The 20,453-nt window shown below is 41.7% G+C and overlaps 1 protein-coding gene and 1 pseudogene across 1 annotated transcript in view; both read right to left on the reverse strand.

Annotated features, from left to right (window-relative positions):
• LOC111971721 (uncharacterized) overlaps positions 1-20,453 on the reverse strand; it is a 233,612-nt gene that overhangs the window by 50,215 nt on the left and 162,944 nt on the right. The gene's annotated exons all lie outside the window — the stretch shown is intronic.
• LOC111971718 (uncharacterized) lies at positions 1,390-10,907 on the reverse strand (annotated as a pseudogene).

A 20,453-nucleotide genomic window follows, 5' to 3' on the forward strand; every position in this document is an offset into this window, starting at 1 on the left:
CCGAAACMTTTTCCTTTTTGGGATCCTTATTATCTACCTGCACAGTAGGTGGCGGAATGCACATATAATTGTTGRGAACGCCATTATACCATAGTAGAAGACGAAGTTTGAATAGAGAAAAGGACTCAGTATCCTGTTTTGTCACTGTGTGTACCGCAATGAGCATGGAGAAAATAAAGAAAACCAGAGAATTGTCTGAGGAGGTCAGACACAAGATTGTAGCCAAGCATGGACAATCAAGGCTACAAGTCCATCTCCAGAGTTCCTGTTTCCACCGTATGTAACGTTATCAAGAAGTTTAAGGCCCATGCCGCTGTAGCCAACTTCCCTGGAAGGGGCTGCAAGAGAACTTTGAAGATTGCAGCGAAGGATTGTTTCAATGGTGGAGAAAGCACCTCGATAAACTGCCACACAGTTTCAAGCTGACCTTCAGACACAAGGTATAACAGTTTCAACTCGCAGAGGACCCAACTGCTGAGAGAGAGACATAAGAAAGCCTGACTGCAATTTGCACTAACACCATAACATGCCAAAATCCTTCTGGGAGAATGTACTGTCGGCAGATTAGAACAAATTAGATATTCTTGGTAAAGCACACCATCTCTGTTTACAGAGAACAAAATTAAGCCTTCAAAGAAAAGAACCTCTTCCTACAGTCAAACTGTAGGAGGTTCAGTGATGTTTGGGGTTGCTTTGCTGTCTCTGGCACTGGGTGCCTTGAACGTGTACATGGCATCATGAAATCAGGAAAATACCAAGGCATTTTTAGAGCGCAATGTCAGACACAGTGCAGAAAGCTGGTCTCCGTCAAAGGTCTTCCAGCAGGACAATGACCTTAAACACACTTCAAAAAGCACCCAGGAATGGTTCAAGAAAAAACGCTGGACTGTTCTAAAAGTGGCCAGCAATGAGTACAGAACTAAATCCCATTGAAAACTTGTGGAGACTTGAAAACAGCAGTTGGGCGTGGCAACGCCAGAGGAGTGGGCCAAACTGCCAGTACAGAGGTGCAGGAAGCTCATCGATGGCTACAGGAAGCGCTTGATTATACCAGTTATTTTGACCAAAGGCTGTGCTACCAAATATTATGTCTAGGGTGTCAATAATTTAGTCAATGCCATTTCTGTTTATTTTCTGATTTAAAGGGATATATTAAGTTATGAATKAAAAACAAAGGTTCTGTAATATTAACAGTGAAATAAAGCATTTGAGACCAAATACAATGTTCAATTTCAACAAATCTTTTAGGGAAAATGGTCAGTTACTTGATAAAAGTGCAAGGACCACYACTGTGTGTGTTGATTAAATAATTAAGTATAATGTTTTYGTTAGACTGATAAGGGAAACTCAGTCCCTACAATGATACAAAAATAACCAAGTCAGTCAGCACAGAGTCAATTTTGTATTTCATTTCAACAAAATGGTAATTTACTCGCATAACTTTTACGTACAGTACTTTTATTGCACAAAACGATACAAGTAGATTAACTTTTCTCACAATGGTACCATTTTACCTTTTCTGTAAATCTGGAACCCTTACTTTGATAAAATGAATTTTAGAATACMTCGGAAAAGGTTTAACATTACAAGGCACCATCCTGATCACACTATAACACCACCAGTATCAACCTAAAGGGACTAAATTTGTCATTCTTCATTAGTGAAGCATTTTTACTAGACACCATATCATCTACTCTGCKTCATCATACTCATTCTTTCCRCAGTTCAATCAAATTTCAATCAAATGCATTCATAAAGCCCTTTATACATCAGCAGAAACCCAGATTAAAACCCCAAACAGCAAGCAATGCAGATGTAGAAGCACGGTGGCTAGGAAAAACTCAATCCTCTTCTGGCTGTGCTGGGTGGAGTTCACCTCGTCCAYTTCCCTACTAAATCCAAAAGCAACAGAATTAACTACAAACACACTAACTAGTACTACATGTTACTATACTCTATACATGGACCATGTTTTCTGCTGGTGTATCCTGAGGTATCTCCTCTCTGAGAACCTCTTCCCGCAGTGTGTACAGGCGAACGGCCTCTCTCCCATGTGGAACTTCAGGAGCATCTTCAGCTGATGCTGGTGGGAGAACCTCTTCTCACACTGGGGCAGCTTCAGGTTTTCTCCCCTGTGTGGACACTCTGGTGCCTCTTCAGGTTGAACAAGTGTGAAAAACTGGCCCGGCACAGGTGGCAATTGAATGGTTTCTCCCCCGTGTGYACCCTCTGGTGCCTCTTCAGGCTGAACGAGTGTGAAAAACTGGCCCAGCACAGGTGGCATCCGAATGGTTTCTCCCCCGTGTGCATCCTCTGGTGGATCTCCACCTGTTTGGGGAAACTGAAGGCTTTCCCACAAAACGAACACGGGAAACGCTTCTCTTTGGCGATGCCACCTTTACTGATTCCATCTCTACTACTGTCATTTGTCAATGGGCTTGTGTAGCTATTTAGTGTTGAGGCACTGGCATTGTCTGAGGTTTGGTTTAATATAAGGAGATTGTGAGGAGGACGAAGGRCAGGSAGTGTCTGTGTTGTTGCAGGGTCCATGTTCCAGTTGATAGATCCTATAGAAGGCAGGCTGAAGGCAGCACCTGTTAGGGGGTTAACCTGAGGCGCCATCAGTCTCTCTGAATCACAACTATAGGAGCAGGATGGAGCATCGCTAGCAGAGTCTGTGGCTGTTCTCATACAGACACCTCCCCGTCCACGCTGGCCAAATCTACGCCTCGCCCTGGTCTCAGCCAGTCTGTTGTCATGAAGACTAAGTTCAGCTGTTGTTTTGTATTCGACCGTCTGTTTCTGGTTGTGGTTAACAGCGTTGTTCCCCAGCCCAGAGTTTAGGATGCTGTTCCATCCATTGACCCCCACTATGTCGCATKTGGTCCTGGCCTGCTCAATGATGTTGTCCCCTGGGCCCTTGGCTGCACTGGTCTGGGTATCCAAGATGGCCGTCCAGTCTCCTCTGTTAGCCTCCAGCCAACCACCTGCAGGAAGAGGTTAGAAAATAGACTTTACAAACATGGCAGAGAAAACTCTACATATGGAGTGTTTTTGAGTCAATTACATGGTCAAGTTCATTCATTGTGTTTTTGTTGTATGTAAACATAAGTTGTATTGATTTCATTGTATGAATGAAGAAAATTAAGATAAAATAGTCAGGTGCATCGCTATTCCCATTGAAGATCTATTACTGTATGTACGTTATATGTATTTCTCCCTTACCTTGCTCCCCCATCTTTAGTCCACTCAGCAGATCAATGCTRTCTGGTCCGTCCTCTATTGTCTCCTCTTTGACTAGCAGCAGATCAGGCTTCCCATCCTCCATGTCTACTGACTGTAAGAGATACAGAGTGAGAGGATGTTGGATCAAGACAACTGATATGAGCACCCTGCTATGGAGCATCTTCGGATTGGGCAATGAGGGATTGCTATGAGTACAATGCATACATGTTAGTTGATTTGATACTAATGGTTGGATAATTCAATGGCATGGTCCCATACTTAAGACAAAATTAATTAAGACCTGACCTAATACCAATCAGACAGTAGTTCACAGAGGGCTCACCTCAGTGAGACTGTGTGTGGTCCTGTGCTGCTTAGCTGGTTCCTCTGTGGGTTCAGGAGGTGGTGTAGTCTGGTTGTCCTCCATGACCATGGTCCCCTCAGGGTTCCCCAGACCCTCCTCACACCCCTCCTCCTTCACGAGCAGCACCTCTGGACCCTCCTCCTCCTGGAAGAGACAGGTGATACAGATTACAGACATACACTCCCTCAGGTATGTACACACAGATAAACACACTTTCAACATGGAGTGTTTATCCATCCACACTACGCTTGAGTKCTATACTGTAGTTACACAATTACTTAACTGTTGTTAAACTCTTCCTGGTGGACATGAATATGATGTGGGTAAATATGAGTCATCATCAGTCAAACCTGACTGAACTATTTTGAAGTGCACAGCAGGTGTTTGTTAGTGTGTGGGTATGTGTAGGTACAGTGCAGTGAAGGCTTCTGAGGGGAGAACAGCTCGTAATAATGTCTGGAATGGAGTAAATGGAATGGTTTCAAAGACATGGTTTCATGGTTTTGATACCATTCCATTCACTCTATTCCATCCATTAAACTCCATTCAAGCCATTATTGTGAGCCGTTCTCCCCTCAGCAGCCTCCACTGTTACAGTTCCTTCAGAAAGTATTCATGCACCTTGACTTTTTCCACATTTTGTTATTTTACAGACTCAATTTAAAATTGATTAAAATTGAGATTTTTTGGGGTCACTGGCCTACACACAATACCTCATAATGTTAAAGTGGAATTATGTTTTTTTTTAAATTTAATTTTGACAAAAAATAAATAAATGAAAAGCTGAAATTTCTTGAGCCAATAAGTATTCAACCCCTGATTTTAAGACAGTCACATAGTTTAATGGCTGTGATAGGAGAACAGAGGATGGATCAACAACATTGTAGTTACTCCACAATACTAACCTCTTTGACAGAGTGAAAAGAAGGAAGCCTGTACAGAATAAAAATATTCCAAAACGTGCATCCTGTTTGCAACAAGGCACTAAAGCAGTACTGCAAAAAAAAAAAGGTGACAAAGCAATTAACTTTTTGTCCTGAATACAAACTGTTATGTTTGGAGCAAATCCAATACAACACATTACTGAGTCCACTCTCCATATTTTCAAGCATAGTTGTGGCTGCATCGTGTTATGGGTATGCTTGTAATCATTAAGGACTGGGGAGTTTTTCAGGAGAAAAAATTAACGTAATGGAGCTAAGCACAGGCAAAATCCTAGAGGAAAACCTGGTTCAGTTTGCTTTCCACCAGATACTGGGAGGAATTAATCTTTCTGCAGGACGATAACCTAAAACACAAAGCCAGATCTACACTGGAGTTGCTTACCAAGAAGACCGCAAATGAGTGGCCAAGTTACAATTTTGACATAAATCTGCTTGAAAATCTGTGGCAAGACCTGAAAATGGTTGTCTAGCAATGATCAACAACCAATTTGACAGGGATTTAAGATTTTTTGTTTAAAATAAATTGGGCAAATGTTGCACAATCCAGGTGTGGAAAGCTCTTTGAGACTTACTCAAAGATTKACAGTTGTAATTGCTACTAAAGGTGATTCTAACCTGTATAGACTCAMATAGTGTTTTATTTTTCATGATTTAAAAAAATATATTGTATAGTTTTTCTTCCACTTTGACAGAGCATTTTTTTGTAGATCATTGACGAAAAATTACAATTAAATCKATTTTAATCCCACTTCGTAACAAAACAAAAAATGGGAAAAGGGGCRGTGAATACTTTCTCTAGGCACTGTAAGTAGGCCCTACGTGTATATTGGTTATAAAGCACTGTTGGGTYTATGTAGAATAGGGTGAGATCAGGTGTAATTTCTACTAAATAGAATCCCAATGAAAGTTAATGTTTATTAAACAAAGTTGTATATAAGCCATATGAAATCCACACATATATGTCTTAACAAAAAATGTCCATGAACTTGATTAACTGCATTCATTTTCTCATTAAAAGTGTCTTGGGGGAAAAAGTTAGTTGAATAGAAGTAGTGAAATATGCATTTGTGAACATAATATAGCCTACACAATACAAACACAATATGTAACAGATGTTTTATGTCTGAATGCAACATTCTAACTAGGAATATTCAACACTGAAATTGATTACTCTCGTTATTCCAAATGCATCTGTGGATCTTTTCTGCTGACAACAATGAAAAGTAATCTTTGTCTTTAATTCAACGTTTGATCCAAACATCAGAATATATCGTGTGGAATGGTTTCTATGTTACTGAGTGGAATGTTTTTTTTCTGCTGGTGTATCCTGAGGTAGGTCCTCTCAGAACCTTTTCCTGCAGTGTGTACAGGTAGGGCTGTGGCGGTCATGAAAATGTGTCAGCCGTTAACTGTCACGCAAAATGACCACAATAACAAGGTTATTGACCATGTATTAACATAAATACGGTTGGCATCTCCGGGTTTCCAAGCATACAAGCCGCTGATGCGCGCCTTTGGAACATCTAAAATTGAAATATGGATTACAAATCCATTTAATATACACCATCACAATAGCTGGTGTTAAGAAACATTATGATATGAAGAAAATTTATTTCAGAAGAACAGAATTTCATATTGAGTCGGCCAACTGCATGTTACCGATCTGGGAGTGCCATGCCAATAGCAGAAAATATATACTTAAATCCTGTGCAATTATTTTATATGACTTTATATTTACAAGAATATAAGTGTACATTGGTTAATAAAATAGAAAGGATATTTTCTCTAACGATTACCGAGCGAGTGCGCAATGGCTATTCTGTGTCGAGTGTAAAAAGTGATCATTTGTAACATGTCCTATATGCTTCATTTCGAGTTATTTGGCAACTTTAGTTGTGAGACAAACCTTAGAATGTCTTAGAAATCAAAACATATGGGCTGCATGATGCAACAATTGATGATTTGAAAAAGTTGCAAAAAAGGCATGCGCTCCGTTTCTTGCCTAGACTGCACGCACTGCTCATTAGTCTCTCATTCACAAGTGATAATATTCTCTCCCATCAGACTACTCTCAATTTATAAGATCTTTATACTAAATAATATATGTGTGTGAAATTAGTTTAGAATGGGCCATTATCAGCTGCATGGGCATGCCATCCGTATGCACTCGACAGTGTCGATGAAATACGAACGCTATAATAGGTGTGTTGGAAAAATGACCAGCTCCTGACACGCATCATTAATTCATTATGAATAACATTCATTTGATTTCATTCTTCATTAATGTAACCACAATGTTCAGTTGAAATGACTCGCATTTGCATGCACCAACAGTAGGGACATCTTATTTAATATATAGCTTGCGAAAGTATTCACCCCCCTTGGGATTTTTCCTATTTTGTTACCTTACAACCTGGAATTAAATGTGGGGGTTTGTATAAATTGATTTACACAACATGCCTACCACTTTGAAGATGCAACATATTTTGTCAAATAAACAATAAATAACACAAAAAAAACAGAAAACTTGATCGTGCATAACTATTCACCCCCCCAAAAGTCAATACTTTGTCGAGCCACCTTTTGCAGCAATTACATCTGCAAGTCTCTTGGGGTATGTCTCTATAAACTTGGCACATCTAGCCACTGGGATTTTTGCCCATTCTTCAAGGCAAAACTGCTCCAGCTCCTTCAAGTTGGATGGGTTCCAGTGGTGTACAGCAATCTTTAAGTCATACCACAGATTCTCAATTGGATTGAGGTCTGGACGTTGACTAGGCCATTCCAAGACCTTAAAATGTTTCCCATTAAACCACTCGAGTGTTGCTTTAGCAGTATGCTTAGGGTCATTGTCCTGCTGGAAGGTGAACCTCTGTCCCAGTCTCAAATCTCTGGAAGACTGAAACAGGTTTCCCTCAAGAATTTCCTATATTTAGCGCCATCCATCATTCCTTCAATTCTGACCAGTTCCCAGTCCCTGCCGATGGAAAAACGTCCCCACAGGCATGATGCTGCCACACCATACTTCAGCTGTGGGATGGTGTTCTTGGCGGGTGATGAGAGGTGTTGGTTTGCGCCAGACCATAGTGTTTTCCGGTGAGTTTGTAGTGGGCGGCCCTCTCTTGCAGGTTTTTTTTTTTTGGGGTGTGGTGCCATATTCTTTTCAAATTGTTTTTTAAAATATGAATTTTAATGGTGCTCCGTGGGATGTTCAAAGTTTTGGGACCTTTTTTTTATAACCCAACGCATGATCTGTACTTCTCCACAACTTTTGTCCCTAACCTGTTTGGAGAGCTCCTTGGTCTTTCGCATGGGTTGCGGGCTTGCGTTGGTGGTGCCCCTTGCTTAGTGGTGTGCAGACTATAGGGGCCGTTCAGACAGGCTGTACTATATACTGAATCAATCGTGAACTAAATAAAGTCCTCACTGTCGTGCAATCTAACTAATGGTTATGGTGGACTTCTGACACGGTATAGGTACATTGGTTTCTTGCATTAAACGCTCAGATTTTTTATTTGGAGGAAGATATCATGAAGGAAAGAGGGGCGTGAATCAATTATGTCATATTCCATAATTATTTGCGAGTCAAGGTCTATTAAAACTCAGTAATAGTCTATTTTTCCCCCCCCCTTTGAAAAAAATTAAATTTTTTTTTGAATTTTGTTTTTAATTATTTTTTTTAAAATTTGGGGACCCCCAAAAAAAAAGTGCTTCTCTTTCAAAAACTAGGACATTTCTAAGTGACCCAAACTTTGGAACGGTAGTGTGTGTGTGTTATATATATAAAATGTGGATTTGGGCTAATTCACAATCTGAGGAAGTGGAAACTCAAAATGCATTAGCTAGAAAACTAAATATAATATGCTGATAGATTAATCAATTACACAGCTAACTAACAGTTCAAGTAGTTAGTTAACAGTTAATGTAATGTCCTGTAAACTTTTCAGGGCAATAACCGCAATGATGTCTATAGGCCTATGCAATTACTCCGCCCCGTATAAGATATATCTCAAAGCTATAGCCTCTGAGACACTTCATTTAAAAAAGGTGCTCCAGCAGTCCAAATTGAGAAATAAATATAAAACCTACAGAAAGCTGAGACCCTCCTGCKTCCCGAGTGGCGCAGCGGTCTAAGGCACTGCATCGCAGACTCTGGTTCGATCCCAGACTGTGTCGCAGCCGGCCGCAACTGGGAGACCCATGAAGCYGCYCACAATTGGCCCAGCGTCGTCCAGGTTAGGGGAGGGGTTGGCCTGTTGGGATGTCCTTGTCKCATCTCGCTCTAGCGACTCCTTGTGGTGAGCCAGGCGCCTGCAAGCCAACTTCAGTTGCCAGCTATACGGTGTTTCCTCCGACACATTGGTGCAGCTGGCTTCCGGGTTAAGCGAACAGTGTGTCAAGAAGCAGTGCGGCTTGGCAGGTTGTGTTTCGGAGGACGCATGGCTCTCGACCTTCGCCTCGTCCGAGTCCGTACGGGAGTTGCAGCGATGGGACAAAACTACCAATTAGGTCTCACAAAAAAAAAAGCACGAAGACATCTGAGACCCWCTTCTCTCCAACAGTCACAACAATATGCCTCTTTGTGTGATTTTCCCACAACTGCAATTTGAAATGTTGCAATCACAATGCATTTCTCTCCCTCTCCTCTCACCCACTTGGAGCGCAGAGAGAGAGAGCGTGGTTTGGAGGATGGATGAGACGTTTCAGATAATAACAGCAAGTCTATGTCAATATAAAAATGTGGAACTTAACTGAATGACTGTAGTCAAATTCCACGTGACCGTTGAGTCATGGTAACTGGGCTACTCAAACTGTGCTCTGTAAACGGATGGTGCTGATGGGCGTAAGTAGCTTACAAAACTTGCTAACGGCCATCAAGATGCTAATGACCTGGTACTCAACGCTCTATTGTCCCTCAAATCACTCTACGCGGAGATAGAGAGCGTGGTTTGGACGATGGATGAGATGTTTCAGATAATAGCAGCAAGTCTATTTCAWTWTAAAAATGTGGAACTTGAAAGTCATGGTCAACACACCTGTATTTTCAGAATGCAACACACAGGTATTCCTGCTATTGCGATCCCTGCAGATTATTCAAATTCAATCATGAAGTGTTTGATGCGCGATTTTCAAATGCATTAGCATTGATGTCAGAGTGATTTGAGGGACAATAGAGCGTTGAGTACCATGCGATTAGCGTCTTGATGGCCGTTAGCAAGTTTGGCAGGCTACTAACGCCCATCAGCACCACTCATTTACAGAGTGCAGTTTGATTAGCTCAGTTACCATGACTCAACGGTCATGTGGAATTTGACTACAGTGATGACTTGTGACCCCGGTGTGGCGGTTTTACGGTCACAGTAACAGCCCTACACACAGGGGAACGGCCTCTCTCCTGTGTGGACCTTCAGGTGCATCTTCAGCTGGTGCTGGTGGGAGAACCTCTTTTCACAATGTGGGCAGCTATAGGATTTCTCCCCTGTGTGGACCCTTTGATGCCTCTTCAGGTTGCAAGCCTGGGCAAAGCTCATGTGACACTGGGTACAGCTGTAGGGTTTCTCCCCTGTGTGGACCCTCTGGTGGATCTCCACCTTCTGGGGGCGGCTGAATCCTTTGTTACAGAACATGCAGAGAAACCGTTTCTCTTTACTATTACCTGATGTTGCTCCCCCTCCCTGAGCCTGGGCTCTAGCCCTGTCGTTTGAGTTCAATACCTGATCGAAAAGSACGCGGCCGTGTGAATCGGAAGGTACCATCGACGTGGACACTGGGTTGCGATCCCTGAGCGGGTGTAAAGGGGAGTGGGTTGCGACATTTGGATTTGTCTGTAAGCTTTCCCTGTAGTCTAAGAAGTCACTGGTGTTTCCCTGCGAGTGTCCTTCTCCTAAGTGAGTCTCCTCTGCATTCCATGTCAGAGGAGTGTCGCCTTTCACTTTCACTTCATCTACGACTATACCCTCCCCTTTCTTATCAAGGCACCCGTCAGAATATACACTACTACTGTACCGGTTCCAGTCCCCTCTCAWTGGARTAGTCTGTGTATCTAAGCCSARAGGCATGTCACCAGGTATCATCTCTGTAGRGTATGAACAGGACGGATCATTGCCAGTCTGTAAKGTGTCACCTGAGTCCTGATGGGACAGAACCGTCCTTGGGCTCGTGTTACCGTAAAGTAAATACTCTGAGTGGGGAGCAGGAGGACAGCCCAGTCGGTCCAGCCCCGTTAAAGTCTCTGTATCTGTCTCTGACTTGAGGACGGGCGGTTTGCAGCGTTCCACTGACCTCCGTGATGTTTCGCCGGGTAATGGGTGGCGCTTGGGCGGGGTCCTCTGTGGCTACAGGGGGCGCTCCGCCGTTCCAGTATGTATGCATTTGCTGTGCTGTGGGTCCCTCCTTCTCGAGACCTCTCCAGCTTGATCCCAGGACCTGCAGCCTCTGCATCCTGACAAGAAGAGGGGAGATTGTTATCCAAATTCTACTCATGTACCGGTAATAATGTCGTGGGGAAGTCTCAGAAGCTCCCCTATGGCAGATAAATTAGGATGTACTTGTAAGCAAGTGAATAMCTGAGGCGAGCCTTTCTGAAATMAACTGGCCACATTTGATGTACTGTAATTTTGATGTAATACTATTACACTAACCTCTATCACGATAARGTGCTGGGTTGYGGTTCCACTCCCCTCATCAACAGTGATTGGTTGCTCATCTCTACATGTATTGTGTCCCGCTGGCTTCACAAAGCTCCTGTAGCCTCCAGTAAGATGTCCTTCAKCTGAGACAGTGATTGGGGGAAAAGAGGTGGTTAGYTTAGCTACTGTCAATGCCCATGTTGTACACCAATGACAGTTTTGACACTCTAGAATTGGCAAGGATGTAAGGTAACACTTCAAATAACTTCTTGATACACTATTTATAGATCAGTAGATTATGTTCCATGCGTCACATTGTTTTCAATTAGTAAATAATAGGAAATGCAGTAAATCAAGAATCTGGTTAGAATATGATAGTGTCTTTGTGCAAGATAGCTAAATAAATCAGGGGAATTATTGCATACAATCCACAAACTGACCAAGACGCAATTCTGGTTAACCAAATGTGGTTAACACATTTAAAGTCACATATGCYCAGAGGGGAAAGGACGACAAAATGTACATCTTGCCTTTTTTTCTTTAAAAAAAAATCATCTTTATTGAAGTTTTACAACCATAAATATTTCACATGAATACAATTCAAGTTTCACAATACATTTTAGTTCATAATTACAAAACGTGATGTACAGATTTTATAGTGTCRGTGGTAGTTTTTGGAGTCCATCTTATTTCCTCTTTTTTAGTTCCGTTTTGATTATTATAATTTTTTTAATTGAACAAAATMTTATTTCATAGTCATAATGCATCTTGTCTTCCAAATTTTACTGTTCACAACGTATATTATTGTCCACCATAATTCTTTAGTAGAGTCATCCACGTGAGAATCGAAGACACCATGAAAGACAGACTTGGGATTTATACATACAGTACAAGTCAAAAGTTTGGACACACCTACTCATTCAAGGGTTTTTCTTTATGTTTACTATTTTCTACATTGTAGAATAATAGTGAAGACATCAAAACTATGAAATAACACATATGGAATCATGTTGTAACCAAAAAAAGTGTTAAACAAAACAATATTTTTGATTCTTCAAAGTAGCTAACCTTTGCCTTGATGACAGCTTTGCATACTCTTGGCATTCTCTGAACCAGCTTCATGAGGAATGCTTTTCCAACAGTCTTGAAGGAGTTCCCACATATGCTGAGCATTTGTTGGCTGCTTTTCCTTCACTCCACGGTCCAACTCATTCCAAACCAACTCAGCTGGGTTGAAGTTGGATGATTGTGGAGGCCAGGTCATCTGATGCAGCACTCCATCACCCTCCTTCTTGGTCAAATAGCCCTGCGGTTGGAACCAATCATCTCAAATTTGGACATCAGACCAAAGGACAGATTTTCACGGGTCTAATGTCCATTGCTTGTGTTTCTTGGCCCAAGAAAGTCTCTTCTTATTATTGGTATCCTTTAGTAGTAGTTTCTTTGCAGCAATTCAACCATGAAGGGCTGATTCACACAGTCTCCTCTGAACAGTTGATGTTGAGATGTGTCTGTTACTTGAACTCTGTGAAGCATTTATTTGGGCTGCAATCTGAGGTGCAGTTAACTCTAATGAACGTATCCTCTGCAGCAGAGGTAACTGGGTCTTCCCTTCCTGTGGCGGTCCTCATGAGAGGCAGTTTCATGATGCACTTGATGGATTTTGCGACTGCACTTGAAGAAATGTTCAAAGTTCTTTAAAGTTCTTACTTATTTGAGCTGTTCTTGCCATAATATGGACMTGGTCTTTTACCAAATAGGGCTATCTTCTGTATAACACCCCTACCTTGTCACAACACAACTGATTGGCTCAAACTCATTAAGGAAAGAAATTCCACAAATTAACAAGGCACATCTGTTAATTGAAATGTATTCCAGGTGATTACCTCATGAGCCTGGTTGAGAGAATGCCAAGAGTGTGCAAAGCTGTCATCAAGGCAAAGGGTGGCTACTTTGAAGAATATCAAATATGTTTTGATTTGTTTAACAGTGTTATTTCATAGTTTTGATGTCTTCACTATTATTCTACAATGTAGAACATAGTACAAATAAATAAAAACCCTTGAATGAGTAGGTGTCCAAACTTGACAGATACTGTACATTTTCTGACAACTGTGCAACGAGTATATATATTTTTAAACATCCTTGTTTCTGCAGGAGGGTTCAGGTTGCGATATGCGACTTCAACACCATATTTAATCAGATATCACTTTATAAATAGTTTTGTTCAAGTTTCAAAATGTGTATTTAAATGTATGAAATTGACTGAGATACCAGATCCTTTGGTTCCGTAATCGTATTAAAACCCCCACATATAATTACGGAATTTCCCACACATAAATAGCCCCTTATGTACCTCTTGCGGTTCCTCTGTATCTGTCGAGGATCTTGACACTTCTGGGACGACTGGCGAGAATGCGCTCTCGCATTGTCTTGTCAGCGCGGTCCCGTGGCACCTTCAGTTCCAGTAGCTGTAGTTTCCTCTGCAATGCCCTGTTTTCTTTTTGTCTTTGAGTTATTTCCAAACGAAACACTGCATAGTCGTTGTCTACGAGCTTACAGATCTCTGCAACGGCTGCATTCGCTAGCACCTCCATGATGGAGGCTATTTGAGTGTGAAAAACCATACAGTTAGCCATTGTTAGAAGCTAGCTACCTAGCGTTACCTAGATAACATCAACCTAACCTGTCTCCKACGCGAATAAAATAGTACCCGGGGTAAGTATGTGATGCTATGCAAGGTTTTAATAAACGTCTAAATAACAACAATAAAAACGCTAACGTAAAAATTGTTCTTGGTTACTGTTCACTTCCGTTTWAATTGTCTTCTTCKTGTGGTTTTCCGGCCGACTAGACGCTTTGTTGCGTTTTGCTGCCTTTCACAGGTCAGAGATTGAATTGCACATTTTGTTCACGGAAAAAGGGCACCACCATCTAACCCTACATATATCCCACTACAGGCCGTCGGCCTGGGAMGCTGGAACCCCTTCTCTTAAAACCCTGTGTAGTTCTTCTGCACTAAAATCTGACACCCAAAAACTTCTCTGCTGCTGCTACTACCAAACCTATCTTCTGGGATTTCTTCTCCATCTMTGTGGTACAATTAATGACCATAGCGATAAATGATAAGAAGCCAAACTTACTAAAGCACAAACTGTCCGGGTCACTCTGTACTGGCCTACGAGTCACAGGGATCCTCTCAGGCTCCCTCACCCAGCCTCACTCTTTTCCCATCACCATCTACTTTCCTCACTCGCACATTTCTGACCCCCAGCAACACCACCACAATTGAAGCACCACTTTTTCCACCAAAACGACACACTCCTTTGTCCCATGCCCTCCTGTACACTTCTCAAACGTCAGAATTTCCCTCCTACATACTGCTGTAACATGACCATACACTTGGCACCTGAAACACCGTAATAGGTTCAGAACAAAAGCTCTTATGGGATACCTGACATGTCCTAGCATGACTTTATCAGGTAAACACTCAACATCAAAACTCTGAAGGATAGACAGGGTCTCCTCAATATCGCGCTCGCCACRGGGTCTGCGTTCCACCAAACGGCGTGCATCACAGACACCAGGGATCCTCAACTTCAGTTGTTCCACCTCAACASTCAAAGCCACCCCAGTTATCACTCCTTTCACCGGTGCTCTGCTCCAGATAGCAAAGCAAGACACAGCTCTTGTCCCAAGGAGCGAGATGTGGAGTGCCCGCTCCTTCTGGGCGGAAGACACACAGAAAAACAGTAAGTCCACTTCTAGATGCTTTGACTGAGATAACAATACACAACTCCTTCTCCACGCAGCCGGATACCACAAATTGGTTGGCCAAAAGGCATGAATTCACTTTCTCCACAAATCACAAGAGTCATCTCAGGCATTTTCCTGATGATTGGGGTGAGGCTCAGAAGTCTTCAGGTTCTTTTTCTTCACTTTTGTCAGGTTTGATTTCTAAGCTTTCACTATCCGACTCCCATTGGTGGAAAAGTACCCAATTGTCATATTTGAGTAAAAGTAAAGATACCTTTTGTAGATGACTCATATGACTCAAGTAAAAGTGAAAGTCATCCAGAAAAATAATACTTGAGTAAAAGTCTAAAAGTATTTGGTTTTAAATATACTTATAAGTATCTAAAGTAAATTTAATTACAAAATATACTGAAGTATCAAAAGTAAAAGTAAAAGTGTGAATCATTTTTTAATTGCTTATAATACGAAAATCAGAAGGCACAATTTTCTTGTTTTTAAAATGTACGGATAGCTAGGGGCACACTACAACACGCAGACATAATTTACAAACGAAGCATTTGTGTTTAGTGAGTCCTCCAGATCAGAAGCAGTAGGGATGACCAAGGATGATCTCTTGATAAGTTAGTGAATTGGACCACTTTCCTGTCCAAAAATATAAATAGTAAASTACAGATACCTAAAAAAACTACTTAAGCAGTATTTTAAAATATTTTTTACTTAAGTACTTAACACCACTGCTGACTCCATCTCATGCTTTTCAGGAGAGGAACATGTAATTATCTCTGCTGTAGTTGACTCATGAGAGAAAGTACTTTGCATGTATTCTCGCAGAGATTTGTACGGTTTGTGCCTTTCTCCCTTCTTTCTGCCTCGTGTCATCTCGCCATCTCGCATTCTTCTCCAAGTGCCCGCCGTTCAAGCTAACTAGCTAGCTAGCTCACTTCTGTTGACACTGAGAGAAGGGATCTATTGGTTGGATCATAACTCAAAGGGTGTGGTTAAATGAAAAAGTGTACACGCTGTTCTTTAAATTACGGACTGCTTATCACTTTACACATCAAATCTCCTATGATCAGTATCTTTCAAGCTGAGAGCAGACTTGTTTAGAAAGAACAGTGTGTTAGCAAGAATAGAGATAGAAAAATATTAGAATTACTTTATTCTATCTACATCACCTTAGTAAGGTGTCACGATCGTCTTGACTTTGAATGAGACCAAAACGCAGCGTGTGAAAATATGACATCTCTTTTAATGAAGGAAAAAACAAACACTTACAAAATGAACAAAAACAACGATCGTGAAGCTAAAGAAGAACTAAGTGCACACATGCAACATAGAACATAGACAATTACCACAACGCATGATGCCTATGGCTGCCTTAAATATGGCTCCCAATCAGAGACAAATGAAAGACATCTGTCTCTGATTGAGAACCACTCAGCAACCATAGACTTACATAGACAACCTACATAGACACTGCCCATACACATACAACAACCCTAGACACTACACAACAATACATACCCCATGTCCACACCCTGACTAACTAAAATAATAATGAAAACAAAGATAACTGGCCAGGGGTGACATAAGGTTAATATTCAACTGTCCTTGTTCTTGACTAGATTTACCGTCCCTCTAAAAACAGGTACAGTGGGCGCAAAAAAGTTTTAGTCAGCCACCAATTGTGCAAAGTTCTCCCACTTAAAAAAGATGAGAGAGGCCTGTAATTTCAATCATAGGTACAACTTCAACTATGACAGACAAAATTGAGAAGAAAAAAAATCCTGAAAAACACATTGTAGGATTTTTATGAATTTATTTGCAAATTTGGTGGAAATAAGTATTTGGTCACCTACAAACAAGCAAGATTTCTGGCTCTCACAGACCTGTAACTTCTTCTTTAAGAGGCTCCTCTGTCCTCCACTCGTTACCTGTATTAATGGCACCTGTTTGAACTGTTATCAGTATAAAAGACACCTGTCCACAACCTCAAACAGTCACACTCCAAACTCCACTATGGCCAAGACCAAAGAGCTGTCAAAGGACACCAGAAACAAAATGTAGACCTGCACCAGGCTGGGAAGACTGAATCTGCAATAGGTATGCAGCTTGGTTTGAAGAAATCAACTGTGGGAGCAATTATTAGGAAATGGAAGACATACAAGACCACTGCAAATACTCTCCTCGATCTGGGGCTCCACGCAAGATCTCACCCGTGGGGTCAAAATGACACAAGAACGGTGAGCAAAAATCCCAGAACCACACGGGGGATCTAGTGAATGACCTGCAGAGAGCTGGGACCAAAGTAACAAAGCCTACCATCAGAACACACTATGCCGCCAGGACTCAAATCCTGCAGTGCCAGACGTGTCCCCTGCTTAAGCCAGTACATGTCCAGGCCGTCTGAAGTTTGCTGAGAGCCATTTGGATGATCCAGAAGAAGATTGGGAGAATGTCATATGGTCAGATGAACCAAAATATAACTTTTTGGTAAAACACCAACTCGTCGTGTTTGGAGGATAAAGAATGCTGATTTGCATCCAAAGAACACATACCTACTGTAAGCATGGCGGTGAAACATTATGCTTTGGGGCTGTTTTTCTGCAAAGGGACCAGGACGACTGATCCGTGTAAAGGAAGAATGAATGGGCCATTATCGTCAGATTTTGAGTGAAAACCTCCTTCCATCAGCAAGGCATTGAAGATGAAACGTGGCTGGGTCTTTCAGCATGACATGATCCCAAACACACGCGCCCGGGAACAAGGAGTGGCTTCGTAGAAGCATTTCAAGGTCCTGAGTGTTGCCCAGCAACAGCCCCAAAACATCACTGCTCTTAGAGGAGATCTGCAAGGAGGAATGGGCCAAATACCAGCAAAAGTGTGTGAAAACCTGTGAAGACTTACAGAAAACGTTTGACCTCTGTCATTGCAACAAAAGGTATATAACAAAGTATTGAGATAACTTTTGTTATTGACCAATACTTATTTTCCACCATAATTTGCAATAAATTCATTAAAAATCCTAATGGATTTTCTGGATTTTTTTTCTTCTCATTTGTCTGTCATAGTTGAAGTGTCCTATGATGAAAATTACAGGCCTCTCATCTTTTTAAGTGGTGTAACATCTTTCGTCGGTAGAAGGAGAGGAGGACCAAAGCGCAGCGTGGTGCGTATCCATAATTATAGAATACTTCTCAATAGAACAAAAACAATAACAGACGAAAAACCACGAAGTCACAGCCCGACACCTAGTGAACACAGAAAAACCAGGAACACACGAACAGGAACAATCACCCACAAATCAACAGTGAAAACAGGCTACCTTAATATGGTTCCCAATCAGAGACAATGCAAAACACCTGCCTCTGATTGAGAACCATATCAGGCCAAATGACAAACCTCAACATAGAAACACATAACATAGACTGCCCACCCCAACTCACYCCCTGACCATACTAACTAAAGACAAAAACAAAGGAAAATAAAGGTCAGAACGTGACAAGTGGGAGAACTTGCACAATTGGTGGCTGACTAAATACTTTTTTMSCCCKKRMMWWTTWKRRKAYSRTMMTTRKAAYSKKKAYMTWAKKAAYGGMTWATAAGGGGAATGTGGTTAATTACCCTCTTACCCCAAGACACTAGACATGATAACTATCCCAGATATACCCTGTGTATATCTCAAGCCACACTGCTACAATATCTCCTCATCYTGGACTCTCCTATGTCTGATAAGGTTAGTCAGGAAAGACAAGCTCATGTAACATAGTTTGCACTTGAAGGGCCTGTCCTTGGTGTGAACTGTCTGGTGCTTCTTCACATAGTTTGCCTCAGCAAAGCGCCTCCCACACGTGGGGCAGGCGTATYGCTTGTCTGCGTCCGTCCTAATGCTCGGCCTCCCACGTTGTGACCCAATGACACCAGAGGAGGCAGAAGCAGGAGCCCCCACCCTCAGTTGGTTAGTCTTTGAGCTCCCTCCTTGACCTCTAGCCATTGTTTGAGTGTTGTTGGGATTGTGTGCTGTCTTAGGCTAGATACCTCCTGTGGTGAACACCCATCCTGACTGTCTGTTTTGACGAGGTAATCCTGAGGTAACTGAGGAAAGCCCAGGGTGACCTGCTCTGTTCATCATGGATACTGTGGTGTTTGTATCATAGGAACAGGAGGGTCTATCTCTATCAGCCCCAGGCCCTGCTCCATCCCTGCACTAAGACTGTGAAGAGAAGGGTCTGGGCTGCAGACTGGATCTCTGACTGGAGCCTCTGTCTCTCTGATGACCACCAGGACTGAGGTTGTTCAGTCCACCTGTCCACTGGTTGTGTTCTATGTYGTGGTGGTGGACTCTCTGTCCCTCATGGTTCGGCCTCGGTTCCAACTCAGGAAAAAAGATCAACGGCTCCTTATCCATGGTTCTGATCCGTGGCTAGGGTTTGTGACCAGCCGCTTCAGAGGTCCAGTCTTTCCCACCAGTAACATTGGATATCAGGAGGTCTTCGTGGACTGCAGACTGTAAACACAAATTGTKCAGAAGAGCATAAAAAGGTTTATATAAGAAACTCTGCTGTACACACAGAAACATGACATGACCCCTCTGCAGTCCACTTTAGCTCAGTTAGTAGAGCAWGGCGCTTGCAATGCCAGGATAGTGGGTTCGATTTCCGAGACCACCCATACGGAAAAAGGTATGTACGCACGACWAAGTCGCTTTAGATAAGTATCTGCTAAATGGCATATATTATTATATATTACATGATATTATAACATGTTAACCACAGTCAAGKCCATCTCTAACACTGTGGTTCAAGTAGGGAGGCGTGGGGTAAATTGTTTACATTCAGTATCACTCCGTCAAGGGGAATATAGTATATTCTTTCTATCAAAGATATCTACACATATTTRAGGATGTTGTGTATCCCWGGAAGTTCATGAATTCATGTAAACATTACACTTTTGAAAAAATAGCTTGTCCAAAAAAAGAAAGTGGTATGTGGTAAGTTGAGCTGCGGGACAGGGTAAGTTAAGCCTCCTATAAAACCATGTCTATCTTTATGTCCAAAACACAATTCAACACAATCGCTTTTTCAAAATAATTTTAAGCATAGTTTAACACAGGCTTATCACCTAACAAACACTTTGTACTTTAAAAAAACACTTTTACCATAGACCAGGCCCTGTTGTAACCTCATATAACAGTGATAATGCCTTGCATTACACCAGGGAGTAAAACACTTCCATTGGCTCAACTTACCCCAAGGCAAACATTTTGACTATATTATTTTGACCATACAGCTACATGGATGCACTTTCATGCTATGTTTAGGACCTCAAGCTTATAGAGACCCCAAATGATGTATAGAACAATCTCAAAATTATACATTTTGGTTTAGATACAAGCATTATGAAACCTCGAATACATTCATTCCACTGAATCTGRTTTTTGGACCTAACTTGCTTACCACTTTTTCCATGTCGTTTCTTCCTTCACAGACTCCATGAAATTATGACTTATTTGGTGAAATTATTGTGTGTGTGTGT

This window comes from Salvelinus sp. IW2-2015, linkage group LG13 (assembly GCF_002910315.2).
Source record: "Salvelinus sp. IW2-2015 linkage group LG13, ASM291031v2, whole genome shotgun sequence".
NCBI lineage: Eukaryota > Metazoa > Chordata > Actinopteri > Salmoniformes > Salmonidae > Salvelinus > Salvelinus sp. IW2-2015.